The 16,614-nt window shown below is 43.7% G+C and overlaps 1 protein-coding gene across 1 annotated transcript in view; it reads right to left on the reverse strand.

Moving 5' to 3' along the window:
- Nucleotides 1-9,973, reverse strand: part of CASZ1 (castor zinc finger 1) — a 623,486-nt gene extending 613,513 nt beyond the window's left edge. The window contains exon 1 of the mRNA XM_033921948.1: nt 9,883-9,973. The gene's annotated coding sequence lies outside the window, so the exon portion shown is untranslated. The remainder of the gene's footprint in view (nt 1-9,882) is intronic.
- Between the last annotated feature and the right edge of the window lie 6,641 nt (nt 9,974-16,614).

Here is a 16,614-nt window from a genome sequence, read left to right on the forward strand (position 1 = left end):
AGCACCTTCTAGGTGTTTTAAACAACCTGTCCTGCCATTAAGGGCTCCTTTTATCAAGGTGCGCTAGCGGGGTTAGCGCGTCGGAAGTTTCATCACGCGCTAACCCCCGCGGCAAGCCAAAAAACTAACACCTCGTCAATGGAGGCATTAGCGACTAGCGCGGCAGGCAGGTTAACGCACGGTATTCCACGCGTTAAACCCCCTAGCGTACCTTGATAAAAGGAGCCCTAAGTGACTTCACTCATTTCCAGAAATAAAATAAAAAAGCCTAAACTTTTGGGATAAATAGCAAAGCACGTCAAAAGGAATTACGCCACATACAGTGAAGCTAGGGACACAATAACTCAGCTTACTTTTCTGCTCAGGTGAACTTGGTGGAGTCCCTCAGAGTACAAATCATTCTTCTATCACAGGGGTAGGGAACTCCGGTCCTCGAGAGCCGTATTCCAGTCGGGTTTTCAGGATTTCCCCAATGAATATGCATTGAAAGCAGTGCATGCAAATAGATCTCATGCATATTCATTGGGGGAATCCTGAAAACCCGACTGGAATACGGCTCTCGAGGACCGGAGTTCCCTACCCCTGTTCTATCAGGTTATTCCCCCGGTTTTATAGAAAGATTTGTGAACTGAAACCTCTATAAGAATCACACCTTTTAGAACTCAAGAAAAGGTGTTTGATTAGATGTGTATTATTGGGCAATCTGACACTACTTGCAAATGTCAAACACATGCCCTATACCAGGGGTAGGGAACTCCAGTCCTCAAGAGCCATATTCCAGTCGGGTTTTCAGGATTTCCCCAATGAATATGCATGAGATCAATTTGCATGCACTGCTTTCAATGCATATTCATTGGGGAAATCCTGAAAACCCGACTGGAATACGGCTCTCGAGGACCGGAGTTCCCTGCCCTATACCATACCAGGGGTCCTCAAATCCACTCCTTGAGGTCCACAACCCAGCCTGATTTTCAAGAGCTCCGCAATGAACACATAGGAGATCTTATTTGCACTACAATGCATGCAAAGAGATCTCATATATAATTCATTTTGGAGATCCTGAAAACCAGGCTTGGTTGCGGACCTCAAGGAGTGGATTTAAGGACCCTGCCATGTACACTTATGTGTGGCTTGTAGTCACACACGTGTATTCTCATTCACACTCATTTGCAAAAGCTTTCAAGCATTCACTCGTACCATTACATCAGTACTCTACTACTACTGCTAATCATTCCTATAGCGCTGCAAGACGCACACAGCAATGTACATTACGTTAACCATGAAGAGAAAATCCCTGCTCAGAGCTTACAATTTAATCAGACAGATAAACAGGACAATTGGGAGTAGAGAACTACAGAGAGAGTGATAAAACAGACATGAGTCCTTTACATAGAGAAGGACATGGGGAGCTCTTTTCCTATTCCTGCCCCATTCCTGCAAGCTCCATCCTCATCTGCACAAGCCTCAAACACTTTAAAATCATAAGTAGCAACATTCTAGAGCTCAGATTGTGATGTCATAATGCCTCATTCCACCAATGCCTAAGCTCCGTCTCATCTGCACAAGCCTCAAACACTTTAAAATCATACGTGTTCGAGACTTGAGCAATTAAGGCAGAGCTTGCAGGAATGGTTCAGGGAGAGGGACAGGCACAGAACTCGTGGGGACAGGGACAAATTTGTCCCCATGTCATTAAATGCATTGAAACAGTGGGCTTTTAGCCTCCCATATAGATTGTGATAAAAACATGCACGAGAACTTGCACAGCACACACTCCCTTCCATACATTCTGCCACACATTCTCACTGCAACAGTTAGTCACATATACATTAGAATATCCTATGTACTCAAAAGCACAATGTCACACACAGGCATTTACAAATGCTGCCATATGCACTGCAAGCCATGTTTTACTTGCTGTCACTCACATTTGCACTTATTAAAGCTGATCTTCAGTTACACCTGAATTTGCACAATTCTATCTGCATTTCAACACATTACAGACTCTGTGAATTAATGTAAAAACTGGCTAAGTCAATGAAAAGTGCAAATTATTTGTACTAGCTGCTTGGAAGAATACAGAAAGGCAACTGAACTAGAGGGCATTCGGTGCCTGCAAGAAACTTTTTAACAGATGCAGACGAAAAGGTTTAATTTACTGCCATCAACAGGAAAAAAAAAAAAAAAAAAGCCCATTTGTAACAGATTTAAAACAGAAAGGTCAAAATTAAGGAAAGGTGTATGTAATGGATACACAAGTAGGTGAAAGACAGAGCTCCCTCACGTTTCACTGTTCATGTAACCCCTTGGGTTCTGCTGCCCCCTCAGTCCATTCAAGGAGTTGCCACCGTGCCCAGTCCTCTAGGGCTCTGCTTATCCTTACAGGCCTTCAAAGAACTGTAGCACTGCCTGGAACAGCCCCCATGAACTCTCTAAGCTAAGGTCACTCTGAATGCAATTGCACTGATTTGGAAATGATAAAAAGGAAAGCATATTTTCCGATTGTAATCTAATAAAAGTGAGCGCAAATGTGCAATATAGCACAGCACACATGTGGCATTTTAATGAACTTCTCAGTGAAGTGTAAATGACCCTTTTTTTGGAGGGGGGGGGGAATGTACAGCCTTGCCTGCAGGATGATGTTCACTCGCAAAACTTAAGAGGATCTCTCCCGAAACTGTGAAGCGAGGTGGCGAGATGGTGCAGGCAGGGGCACTTCAGACAGAAGTGTGCCTTTTAACGGAGTAGCAAAAATCTAAATATACACCCCTGCTGCTGTTCTCTGCTCCCGAGTGTGAACTCTTCTTTAGCACTGGCCAGAATCTGAGACGGGTTTTTGTTGTTGTTTTTTATTAAAGTAGGGAAACTCATTTTCAGACAACAACTGAATGGGAGCAAACTGACAGACACCGAGCATTATTATTATTATTATTATTATGTTCTTGTATACCGCCATACCCAATGAGTTCTAGGCGGTTCACATCAATTAATTAAGATCCGATCTGAACACGGATTTACAACATTTTGTCGGAGTTACAAGCAATGAGGAAGGAAATGTTGGAACATTTTAGTAGAAATTTATCAGAGTTACAGGCAGCGACAAGGTTGGATTGGAAGGAAAGAGGGAGGGAGAGAGAACCAAAGGAGGGGAGGGGGGGAGGGGAAGAGAGAGGAGGGGGGAGGGCAGGAGTTGGTTTATTGCAGGGGAATGTGGGTTAAGGGACCTGTTCGCGGAATAGGTATGTTTTGAGAAGTTTTCTGAAGTCGAGGTAGGTCGGGGCCTCGAGCATCATTTGGGCTAGCCAAGGGTTCAGCTTAGCCGCCTGGAAGGCGAAGGTTTTGTCGAGGAATCTTTTGAGCTGACATAATTTTATGGAGGGGAAGGCAAACAGCTGAATTCTGCAGGATTTCTTATTGGTGCAATTCATAGTGAAGGGACCTGCCAATTACAAAATAATTTTGAACCCCTCAGGTTTATAGTAGGCAAATCTTCTGCCCTACATAGAAACATAGAAGATGACGGCAGAAAAGGGCTACAGCCCATCAAGTCTGCCCACTCTGCTTACCCACCCCCTGTCTATGCCCTAATGACCCAATTGCCTTATCTTGACCCTCATAGGGATCCCACATGGGTATCCCATTTATTCTTAAAGTCTGGCACGCTGTCTGCCTCGATCACCTGCACTGGAAGCTTGTTCCAATGATCAACCACTCTCTCTGTGAAGAAATACTTTCTGGTGTCGCCATGAAATTTTCCGCCCCCTGAGTTTAGTGTATGAAGGGTCTACAATCTTGGACCACAACCTGAAAGAGCAAAGACTCTTAACGGCTCCTTTTACGAAGCCGCGTTAGCGGTTTTAACGCGCATAATAGCGCATGCGCTTAAACCGCCAGCCGAGCTAGACGCTAATGCCAGCACCGAGCTGGCATTGGTTCTAGCTGCGGAGCGCGGGTTTAGCGCCCGCTACAAAGCTGCTTGCTCTAAAACCGCTAACACGGGCTTCATAAAAGGAGCCCTAAATTTAAAGAGATGAGTATGCGGTAAAAACAACATGGTGGCCGCCCCCCTCAAGAGTTGGGGACAATTTCTCCAGTGATGTGGATGAGAACAGGAACAAAACCCTTTTCCTAGTATGTTGAACAGCATTTTGGATTACACACATGCCTTGCTTGCAATACTTATTCACCTTATCCTAGTTTCTAAAGGCCATTTCTGTTCACTTGTGCATTTCTCCGCCCCCCCCCTTCCATTCCCTCTGTGTCCTCAAGACTCCTCTCACCTTGAGGAGTGTTAGGATTACCCAGCATTTAAACTCAATGCTCTTCTTTATTCCTTAAGACTTATTAAGAATGATAATGAGTTCCAAAGGACCGGCACGTCCCTCCCTCCCTCCCTCTCGCTCCCCCTCTGTCGCTGTCTTTCTCTACGTGCCTTTTCAGTCAAAGGCACACAGGACAAATCAAACCAAAAAAAAAAACCCTGACAATATGGATCAAGGACACTTGAGGATTTATCATCTCTAATTCCACCCTTTCCTTTGTTTTTATTATTCCTCTTTAAATTTCTCCCCCTCCCCAGAGGACTTTGACCGGGAACGCAAGGAGGTAGCCTGCCTAGAAAACCTCGTTAATGGGAAGCCCTTAAACGGCTGATTAATTTTAGGAAAATTTATGATGTTCTCCTTCTTTCTTCATTTTAAGCTTCACTATTACGAGAAAGCAAGTTAACTTGCTGTGCTCATAGACACATGTATCCCTGTCCATCAGTGTCACACACATACATCAAATACATGAACATAAAAATGCACATTGTACACATACATTATTGGGGGGGGGGGGGGTCTCAAGAGATATGCAAAGATCAATGAACTGACAGAGTAAATTATAGCTAAGTTTCCTCATTTCTGATATTTTCAGCTCGATGCAAAATCCAGATTAACGAACTAGAAGCCTTTAAATTGAAAGTTGGAACAAGTTGGAAGACCATATCAAACGAATCACTGGAAGTCTCAGGCAGACCCTTGTATAAGGCTGTACTTTACAAAGGACAAATCTGTGAACACAGACATTTTTCAGACGAATGCTGGGGGAAAGAAAGTCGGTCTAATGCGCCTTCTGTCTTCTACCTGCTGCTACAGATCACTGTCCATTTTCCTTGCACTGTTTTCCTGACAAGAGACTAAAGGCTCAATTACCACTCTGCTCGATCTGGGGCGGCAGGTTGGGGCTCTTGCTTTCTTCTTCTTTAGATGCAAGCTAAGCTTTTTCTTTTTTTTTTATTGTTGTTATTATTTCTAGTTAAATTTTTCACCCCTAAAGCTCAGGCTCTGTCCAGCAACTCAAGATATCTTTCTGCTCCTGAACAAAAAACCCCAGGAAGTAAAGTCCAGAAAACTGTATTCAATGCAAAAGAAAACACAGCCAGAAATACAATTTGGATGGTTTGCATCGCTGAGTAGCAGAAAAAAGTGCAGCATTCCTGAAGCCTATGACAAGCAAAACAGCGGTCAAACCTAAAAGTGCAATGTTACCAGTTTAAGGGTAGTAAATGCATCTGCATTTCTCTGGAATACTCTAATGCATTTTAAAACTGTTGGCGGACATAGGCAGGTCTTCTATTGCCCGGAGACTTTTTTTGTATAAATTTGCAATGCCTACTGGAAATAAAACCACCACAACAAACAGAAGATGATAATCCTCCTAAATCACCTATATGGAGAGCAGTCCCTGGGTTAGGGTAGATAACAGAGTAAGGTTTAATGGGGAATGGAGTGCCAGAGTTACTTAACAGAGGGAATGGCAGATAGAACACTTGTACCTGTACAGAATATTCACAAAGGGCTCTCAAAGGTCTGCTCTATTATTTTTTTAAAAACGCTTTGAAAACACTTAAGTTGCCCTTATGCCTACTCGACACATCTCCATTCTTTCCTGTAAAAGGTTCAGATTCCAGATATTAAAAAAAGGAAACATGGAAAATAATTCTCTCTCTTTCTGTGTTGGGATAGCAGGGAAAGGCTCACGACAGCGAATTCCACACGGATGCTTCTTGTCTGATTTGCCACTAAGGACTCAACTCCAGCTTACAGGAGTTTTTTTTCCCGCACCAGATTGTTTTGTGCCAACATTACGAATGACAACCTCATCTGTTTGAAAGCTGACACTACAGCTTGTAAAAGAAATGGGAAAAAATAAGCTGTTGACTTCTTGCTTAAAGTTATTTTCCTGTTCTAACTCATGTTCTTATGTCACTGAGCTACAAAAAAAAAAAAAAAAATAGAAAGAGATATGACTTTCCTTGAATGATCTGTTTAACCTAAGCCAGAGGAAAAAAAAAAAAAAAAAAAAAAAAGTCATTAATTACTTATGTGAGCTATTGCTTCAGAAAGACAATAAACCTGCCTGGTCGCCATGGATATGACATATTTGCTCTGAAAACAACACAATAATTAGCAAAGGGGAAAGATCCAAGGAGAATATGCAAACTCCTGAGTTTAAAGCCATAGTGTTCTTTTATTTGCCACAGTCAATTGTTTGCAATCCAGGCAAACAAACAAAACCAAAAGAGATCAACAAAAAGAACAAAAATAAAAATATGAAACCAGTTTTTGCTCAAAGGAAACGCAGGGAGACATACGATTATTTAAAACAGACAAATTAATTTGTATAAATAATATCTTTTAAATCTAAATATTAAATGACATATTTAAAAAAAAAAAATTCCTAAAAAGGAAAGATGCTTTTAGGGAATAGGAACCATTTCCAAGAAAGACTTGGCTTGGCATGTGGGAGGTGCTACTTTATAACACTGAAAATATGATTCACCATAAACTTGACCCTGAGAAGGATGGGAAGAGAGGTGTCAATCCCACAGTCCCAGAGGACTCCACACTGTTGAATCATCTCCTCTCAGAACTACAAAAAATGGGGGGGGGGGGGGGGGGGGTTCTGGCTTATTCTCCTAGCTCCAAAAAGAAAGTCACAAACTTAATAAGCGGAAACACAACAGAATACAGGAAAGTAAAGGAGCTGGCTGATTCCCTTAAAATAAAAAGTGAAAAAGTGCGTCTTTTATTTGCAACTTTCCTTCCAATCAACCTATAACCAAGTCAGTGGCATTCTGAGGGAAAGAAAACAGTGTATAAACCGTGCACCAGTATCGTCACATGGCTTTGCAATCTATTTTAAATCACCACATGGCTTTCAAGCTTTTTAAAAATTTTATGAATTCTAAAGACAAGTCCATTTTAAACCCACTTCAAATTTCATTTTCATCGCTAAAATCTCTATTTTGAGACAAAACCAGCAGATAATAGGAACATCCTCCTAATTTAACCGACTTTTACAGATCTTCTTTTGAACAACAGTTTTCAGCTGGTCTTTGATCTTGAAAGGGTTTTGCTATCTTCTGTGAAAAATGATCTGTTTTAAATAATGATGCAACTAAAGGATCAAAGCTTTGACTTTCTGTTAGCCATAATAAGCTAAGCCTGGCACAAAACTAGAACTGCAGCCTTCCTTTCATAAAAAGCATATAACAAGCCCAAACCAAGCTGTAGGCTGAAGTCTAAAAATAGGTGCTTGTCTCTTTAAATGGTTTGCTGTATATAGAGTTTGATTTCTGAAAGAGATCAGTTTAACATCTCCATAGAAACCAGCAACAGATTATCATCAACAGAATAAATAACTAGTCTAATAAATAAAACAGGAGGCATAAGATTGCAGAAACTTGATTACTGAGGTGCGCTATTCACTATAAAGGTCCCCACTAAAAGACTTCCCTAATAAACGGTATAAAAAAAAAAATTAGAGGAACATCCCTGTGCATGGTTTGAAAAGAAGGAAAAAGGTTCAGAGAGCAACTGGCAGTTTTACACTTTGGAAATCCAAAATAAATAAAAGACAAAACTCAAGATATTAGTGGAAGTGGACGAAAAGAAAGTGGTCGGTGATCCCCAGCCACTAGTGCAAGAGATAAGCCTACTTGCCAACTCTTCCACTGACAGCTCGCATCCTTTTCCTTCCCGCATTTTCCACCAGCAGCACCGAATACTAAGACTTAAACGTTTTCCAAAGAAAAGTTTTCAAACTAGCCTCTGGCTACCCAAAAAAAAAAATCTGACACTGTTCATTGGCGCATACACCTTATTACCGAAATTTGACCTCTGCAATATACTCCAGAAGTGACCAAAAGCTAAACTATTTCCCTCCACTTAGCAAGAACCTGACACCACTACTAGTAGCATTAATAATAGCAATATTTTTTTTAAAAACCTAGAGGGGGTGAGATTCTTCCTCCCCCCCACCTCCATCAGCTCCATTTTCCAGCATGAATTTCTTCAAGGCAGTCCCACAAATTGCAAGCCATGCCAGGCCTAGTTACCATAAGGACAACTGAAGCCTTACATCTCTTGCACGTCTAACAGCAAACTACAGAGGTGGTCCATCACCCGAACTCCCTGGGCCTAGAGGCTGCTAACTGCCTATATAGTGGAGTAAACTTTTAAATTATGTAGATCCAGGGAATCAAAAGGCTAATATTTCCCCTCCGACATTTCCTGCAGTGGTAAAAAGAAAAAAAAAAAGTCACTTTGCCTGGAACACAGTTGCTTCTTTTTTTCCTAATGGCAGGCCTGAGTTTGATTGACATGGCAGGCACCTGTTCCCCTTCTCTGCCCTAGAGTTCCAAAAGGAAGAACGACATTTACCAAAAACACACGGATACCAAAATATCCCTTAACATCATCGCCTTCCCCCCCCCACCCCATCGCCCCCACCTACCTGCCCGAACACGCCTTCTCCTGCCTTCCCTACGCAAAGACCGCAGCTTTCCCCCCCCCCCCTCATAGCAAAAGAAACCCTCTGGAAATGAGTGGGTTTATATAGGCGTGTGCCTAGACGTTTTGGCCATTTTAGTGCAACAATGAAAAAAAAGAAACTTCCAAACCAGCAGTTTATGTACCCAGCAGTCAAATAAATAAAAAAAATTACACCTGCCGTTTCCGGGGCCCGCACTTTTATTTCCCAGTCAAGCTATCGCCCCCACCAGTAGATACAATAAATTGTGCAACATTTACGATAACAGGGAAAGAGCTTCTGAGATAAATCTGACAACCTCTTCCACCCCCCCCCCCCCATCCTAGATAACTCCCATCCAGCAACTCTTTTCTTTACCACCTCCCCCTCCCTTTCATTGAGTTCCTTTTGTAAACACAATTAAACCTTCATTAATGGAAGTCAATGCGTTTTATACGCTTGCGAAGTGACGGGCGCCCGCGATCACTTCGCCGAAAACTTCCTGAGCGAGGCGGCCGGGGATCGGGGGCGGACTCGTCCGGCCCTTCCCCGCTCCCGGGCGCTACTTTTCGCGCTTACGCCTCAGCTCCTACTCCCGCAGCGATGCCCCCCCCCCCCCCCCGCCAGCGCCTTGAACTTTTCCGTTTCGCGGACGGCGGGGGTGACAGCAGCCGCCGCCCCCCTCCCTCCCTCCCCGGGGGCCCCGGCGACAGAAGCATCTCGGAACAGATCGCATCTGATCTCCCGTCGGGAGAGAAACCAAAGTCTGCTGCCCTCTCAACCCTCCACCGGGCGAGCTTCTGCCCTCCCTCCCCCCACCCCGGCAAAGGCAGGGGGGGGGGAGATCAGTGCACTGAGGGCAAGTCAGCAGCAGCCCAGGGAAAGCACTCCGGCGAGGGGGGGGGGAGGGAGGGAGAAGAGCCCGGCGCTCTCTCATTCCCCGGAGTTGGGTGGCAGCTGGCAGGCAGCAGCCGGGTGCTCGGGAGGAGAAAAGTGCGGCAGCAGGGGGCGAGGAGAGGGGGGGAAGGAGAGGGCAGCGGAGCCGAAGCCCGGCGGGGCAGAAAGGGGAAGACGAGAAAGTCTTACCTGCACTTGGGCTGCTTTGGGTGACTTTCCAACTAAAGGAAAATGTGTGTTTAGGATGGACGGCGGCGCGCATGCGCCATGAAACTTGCCTGATCCCGGATTTTTTTTTTTTTTTCCTCTCAGCTTTTATTATTGAATTTTCCTATTTCTAACAGGGCAGCGCGCTGTGGCGTGCAAAACCTGGACCGGATTACCTCCCAGCCATTCCTTCCCAGCGACCAGCTCTGAGCTCCGTGTGGATTGGACTAAACTGCTCAAACCCAGTGCATATGGGGAGCTTGTTGCCAAAATGTGGCCTGGATCAAACCTGGTCTTTTTTTCTTGGGGGGGGGGCATGACCTTCCCCTTACCACTGGTGAAGTTCCACAGCTTTCTTACAATAAACGACAAACTACATTTTAAAAAACGTTTGATAACTTTCATGTGTATCAAAAAGAATTTTAACAATGATAAAGGATTCCTTTTCTATTATTCTTTGATAGAATTGTAAACCACCCTGGTTTGGAATTGTTAGAAATGGTGGTATATCGAATCAATCTGTAAATTTAAAGATAAAATAATCTCTAGCTATCTCAGATGGGTACCCAAGGAGCCCTGACCTGCCTGTGACCTGTTCTGCATCACCATTTCACTGGGGCATATTCTATTATGCACTATCCAGTTTAGTGCATTATTAGCAGAGCTGACACAAGAATGGTAGCCTAGAGCAGCTCCCCCCTCCCCCCAAAAAAAATTTTGATAATTAAACTCAACAATTATGATCATCAAACAAGAATTCTACTAAAAAATACAAGTTGGCTAAGTTTGTGTAGCTGTCAGGCCCTTTTATTTTGCTCTGACTGCAGCTGCTCTAGGTCAGTGTTCTTCAACCACCGGTCCATGGACCAGTGCCGGTCCACAGGGCCAGCATGTGCATCAGGCCCAAAACAGTGTTCTTCAACCGCCGGTCCACGGTGCGATCGATGTGGCATTATCTTCAAGCCAGCTCCCTCTTCCTCACTGATTCAGTGCACAAAGCCACGGGCCGTGGCTCCTATGGGCATCCTGCGCCTGAACTGGAAGCCTTCTCTCCGACGTTGCAACGTCAGAGGGAAGACTTCCAGTTGAGACACGGGACGTGCAAGGTGCAATTAGTACTATTATGGGGGCGGGGTCCGGGATGGAGATTGGGTAGAGATGGGCGGGGTCTAGCCCACGACTTAGCCCAGTGTTCTTCAACCGCCGGTCCATGGACCGATGCCGGTCCACAGAATAATTCTTTTATTTCTGCCGGTCCATAGGTGTAAAAAGGTTGAAAAACACTGCTCTAGGTGGCCATCTAGTTTTCCCTAATGGTTGGGTCTGCCCTGATTATTATGGGTGAGACAAGGGGAAAGAATAAGAACTTTATTACACATTCTTATCTCTTAATACAGCAAAATCTTTAGTACAATTTTTATTTTATTTCATAATTGCATTTTTGAAATGCTTTCTATGAAACAATTCAAAGTGATTTATGCTTGAGGGTAATTTTATTAGGGTTCTTCATATAACAGAGGGTGCTGAAAAGTTCTCAGCCCACCCCACCTCCTAAATTCTGAGCGTTATTTTGCCACTGTAGCTGAAAAGAATGTTATTTTATTTTGCAAAGTGCCAATTTGCAGAATCGTAATACTATGTTTTGATATTACTTCAGATCATTGATTGGACTATGTCAATGAAAAGTGTGGAATTTTCAAGTGTGGAACTCCGAGCCATCATGACGTTCTTATTCCTGCAGAAGAAAAGTCCAAAGAAAATCCATGAATGTATGATGCAAACATTGAGGGACAAATGCCCATCATACTCCACAGTGAAGAAGTGGTATGCAAACTTTGCAAGCATGGAGATTTTGAGACCAAAGAGGCCTCAAACAGTGTCAACTCTTGAAACTGTTGACCATGTTCATGACCTGATTTTGGCAGATAGGAGAATATTGACTAAAATTGCCGAGACACTACAGATATCCAGGGAACATGTTGGGTACATAATCCATGAGCAGCTGGTTGTGCAGAAGCTGTCAGCCAAGTGGGTGCCCAGATGTTTGAATGCTGATGAGAAACAACATTGAGTGGATACTTCCAAGTTGATTTCACAGCACTTTCAGTGAGCTGGTGCCAACTTTTAGGAACGACTAGTTATTGTTGATGAAATATGGTTACACCACTATGACCCTGAGACAAAACAACAGACTATGTAATGGCGGCACACAGGTTCTCCAAGGCCAAGGAAATTCAAGACCCCCAAAGTCAGAAAGAAAAGTCTTGGCCACAGTGTTTTAGGACTATCTTCCAAGGGGCCAAACAGTTAATGCAGAATAATACTGTGACTTGCTGTGCCGATTAAAGGAGGCACTGAAAGAAAAAAAAGAGAGGGAAGCTGCGGAAAGGACAATGTACCTGCTCGCTAGGCTGGCAAAACGATGGATATTTTGATGCAGTTGGGGTTTCAATGCATAGACCATCCAACCTACTCACCAGAACTTGCTCCATCTGACTACTTTCTGTTTCCAGACCTTAAAAAGAGTTTGAAAGGGTGGCAATTCTCATGTGATTCGGAGGTGATTGTAGCGGCAGAGCGGTATTTCAGTAACCAGACATCAGAGCATTTTTTTTGGAAGGGTTACAGAAACATCAGACATGATGTGCCAAGTGTGTTGAGCTTAGGGCTGAATATGTGGAATAGCTTGTAAATTTCATAGCGTCGTGTCATTCCCTTCTTGGTTGGGCTGAGAAGCTCTCAGCACCACCCTTGTATTAAAGCCAACTAACACATGTAAAAGGGTTGTTATCATGTTGGATGGATCATGCCACTATGCACAGTGAGGAATCCACCCTGTGATGTTTCATGGCAGAGCAAGGAGTGGTTTGCCATTGCCTTCTCTCATGCAGCGTGGGGCTCTAGGTGGTTTCCCATCAAGGTACTAGCTAGGCCTGATCCTGCTTAGCTTCTGATGGGACAAGTGGGCCTACTCAAGGAGGCCAGGCCATTGGATGTTTATAAATTTACTCCTGTGGTTATGCATATAAAAGTATGCATAGTACTACGAAGGGGGTGGAGCTTGGGCAGAGCATGGGCGCGGTCACGATGTACATACATTAGAATCAATATTCAAAACAATTTAAATGGCCAGGAAAGTCTCCCGGCTGTTTAATTTGCTTATGTGGGGCTACCAGGAGCTATTCAGTTGCACTTGATTGGATGGTGCCACTGAATCTCCCTCTAACCTCTTATGCCAAAACTGGCTAGTTTGGGGGTGGTCAAGGGGGCGGAGTAAGGGTGGTGTGTAAACTTTGCAAAACAGCTGTCCTAACTTTATGGGGTGCATTTTCTTTTTGGTGTGGCCCGAAGGAGTTTGCTACGGTGGCATTTGAGAAATAGCGCTAGTGAGTGGGATGGAACTCATCTCGTATGAGGAAAGACTAAAAAGGTTAGGGCTCTTCAGCTTGGAAAAGAGATGGCTGAGGGGAGATATGATTGAAGTCTACAAAATCCTAAGTGGAGTTGAACAGATTCAAGTGGATTGATTTTTCACTCCATCTAACATTACAAAGACTAGGGGACAATCAATGAAGGTACAGGGAAATACTTTTAAAACCAATAGGAGGAAATAGTTTTTTCACTCAGAGAATAGCTAAGCTTTGGACTGCATTGCCAGAGGTTGTGGTAAGAGTGGATAGCAGAGCTGGTTTATGAAAGATTTGGACAAGTTCCTGGAGGAAAAGTCCATTGTTACTGAGAAAGATATGGGGGAAAGTCACTGCTTGCCCTGGATCGGTAGCACGGAATGTTGCTACTCTTTAGGTTTTTGTCAGGTACAAGTGACCTGGATTGACCACTGTGAGGACGGTCCACTGGGCTAGATGGACCATTGGTCTGACCCAGTAAGGCTATTCTTATGTTGATTCAGTTTCAGTATATTAGATATTTTTTACTTACAGAGTGGATCTCAATAATTGACACCTGGCGCAGGAATTTATGTGGAAATATGGTCCATGTCAGGTCTTTCGTTAAATAACTGATTTGTTACCCCAACCTTGGAAGCTCTTGGCGCGTTTCTCTACTATTTCGCCTTGTGCAGTGTGCTCTGGAATCCCTCGCTCCTGCTGTTGCTATTTAGACATCTGGCACAGCGTCAAATGTCTAAGTGCTTGTTGAAAATTGACCACTCGGAAAACACAGCGTGATCACTAGAGTAAGTTAAACACCAGCACTGGCAGCTGTGGCTAAAAAGTGGCCTTAGCCTGTGCTGACGTGTCCTGTGCGCGAAGGTCATTTTTGCCACGTGAGTAAAATGGCTGATTTTCCCATTTCCTGCCTTAACGGCCATACACTAAGTTTCCCATTAACACATGGCCATTAGTCTGTGAGCACTTGACTCCTATTTTATAGGCCATAAGGGCTCACGTTTTAACCACATGCTAACTGGTTAGCACTCTGCAATGTAGCTGTGCTGATTAGTGCAGACACTTGCCTACTCTCTGCTCCTGACCTGCCTTAGTAGTGAGTGGGTAACAGGGGCACATGCAAATATTACCGTGGGATGCCTGACCACTCCCCAAGCATTAGTACTTACTGCAGCCCCCTTAATTTGCATATTCAAACACTATCTCCATTTCTCCATCTGTGCCGAAGTCTTGACTGGATTTAATGGTAGGCCTCTCCAGAGACGACTGTTTCTTCAGGACTATTTTCAGAGTAGTTTTTTTTTTTTTTTTAATTTACTTTACTTTACTTTCACTTTATTCTTTTATCTTTTTCTCTTTTATTATTTGAATTGTACCTTTCCCTCACCATTCTTGGAATTTTGTTATATCTTTACTATTTTAATAATTGTTTACTCAGGTACTTTAGCTCGATTGTGAGCCTTCGGGACAGATAAGGAAGGTCTAAGTACCTAATTTTATTTTATTGTAAACCGCTTAGATCTGTAATATGCTTAAGCGGGATATCAAATGTTAATTAAACATAAACATTATTCATCTAAGTAGTACTGCTGATATATGCAAGGCTGGTTTAAACATGCCAGGCCCAGGGCAGAAATTTATCAGGGGAACCCCAAAGCCTACAAGCAAGTTGCATCTTCTTCACTCTCAGGCAAGCTTGGGGCTCCCTATAGACTTGGGGCTCAGAGAAGTTGTTTTGTTTGCACCCCTGTTATATCAGCCCTGATTATATGTGTCACAGCTTTCTATATAATTTTAAGAGATGCCCAGCCCACAATTATACATATATAGAATTGGAGGAAGGTGTGGCCTAGTGGTTAGAGCTACAGCCTGAACACCCTGAGGTTGTGGGTTCAAATCCTGTACTACTCCTTGTGACCCTGGGCAAGTCACTCAATCCTCCATTGCCCCAGGCATGTTAGATTGTGAGCCCACCAGGACAGATAGGGCAAATGCCAGAGTACCTCATTGTAAGCCACATAGATAACTTTGATAGGCAGTATATAAACACCTAAAATAAATAAATATTTCTTTTTTAAATTCAAAACTTTATTGAGTTTTCAAGATTTCACAAATACTCATACCAAAAACAAAGTTTACAAACATTGCAGGCTAGCAAGAAACTCACCCCCAACCCTAACCCATAGGAGAGAATCAACTGAACACTATATTGAGTGTTTTGATAGACTCACAAAGTGGACCACCTAGTGATACATTGTTCCAAGCAACCAGAACTTTCTGCTGCAATAGCCTCGTACTCATATTTATACTGTATATCAAACATTAAGCGTTCCATTAGAAGTGCACGATTAGATTACCAGCATGCTTCCGGTTTCTCAAAATATCTTGAATCGCTGTGGCAATCATAAAATTATACATAGAAACATAAAGGCCAAATGGCCCTCCTAGTCTGCCCATCCGCAGTAACATTATCTCTTTCTCTCTCCGAGAGATCCCACGTGCCTATCCCAGACCCTCTTGAATTCAGACACAGTCTCTGCTTCCACCACCTCTTCCGGGAGACTGTTCCACGCATCTACCACCCTTTCCGTAAAAAATTATTTCCTCAGATTACTCTGGAGCCTATCACCTCTTAACTTCATCCTATGCCCTCTCATTGCAGAGTTTCCTTTCAAATGAAAGAGACTCGACTCATGCACATTTATACAGTATACAGACTGATATCTTTAAGTCTGTCCCCATATGCCTTATCACGAAGACCACACACCATTTTAGTAGCCTTCCTCTGGACCGACTCCATCCTTTCAATATCTTTTTGAAGGTGTGGCCTCCAGAATTGTACACAAAATTATATCTTTCTCTAATATTAAGGCTTGGGTGGAATTAAAAGGAAAAAGCAACATTTGAATAAAACAAGGTGGCATGGATTTGCAAAATGGCACAAATCTTAGACCAGACTTGATGCCACAAAGGGTGGACTGTGGCAAATGGAAAGCAGGAAGAGGAGCTGTGGGCAACGTTTCTGAATCACCGTCAAGGCCGGCAGATTTTTCAGTGAGACAGAAAGTGAGGGCGACATCAGACCCGGCATGGAGAGAAGGGGGAAGACATGCTGGGCCACAGGGGCACCCCAGAGCCTTGGGGGTTCAGGGCAGCTGCCCTGTTTGTCTGCCCCTAATGCCAGCCCTGCTCCCTCCAATCCCCCTGTGCAGCATCTCCCGACCGAACACCCCCCTCCCCAAAGAAGCAGCTGTTGTGAACAGGCCTCAGTGACGCAGCAGAGGGAAGGCCCCAGCGGCGAAGGCTA

This window comes from Geotrypetes seraphini, chromosome 15 (genome assembly GCF_902459505.1).
Source record: "Geotrypetes seraphini chromosome 15, aGeoSer1.1, whole genome shotgun sequence".
Taxonomy (NCBI): domain Eukaryota; kingdom Metazoa; phylum Chordata; class Amphibia; order Gymnophiona; family Dermophiidae; genus Geotrypetes; species Geotrypetes seraphini.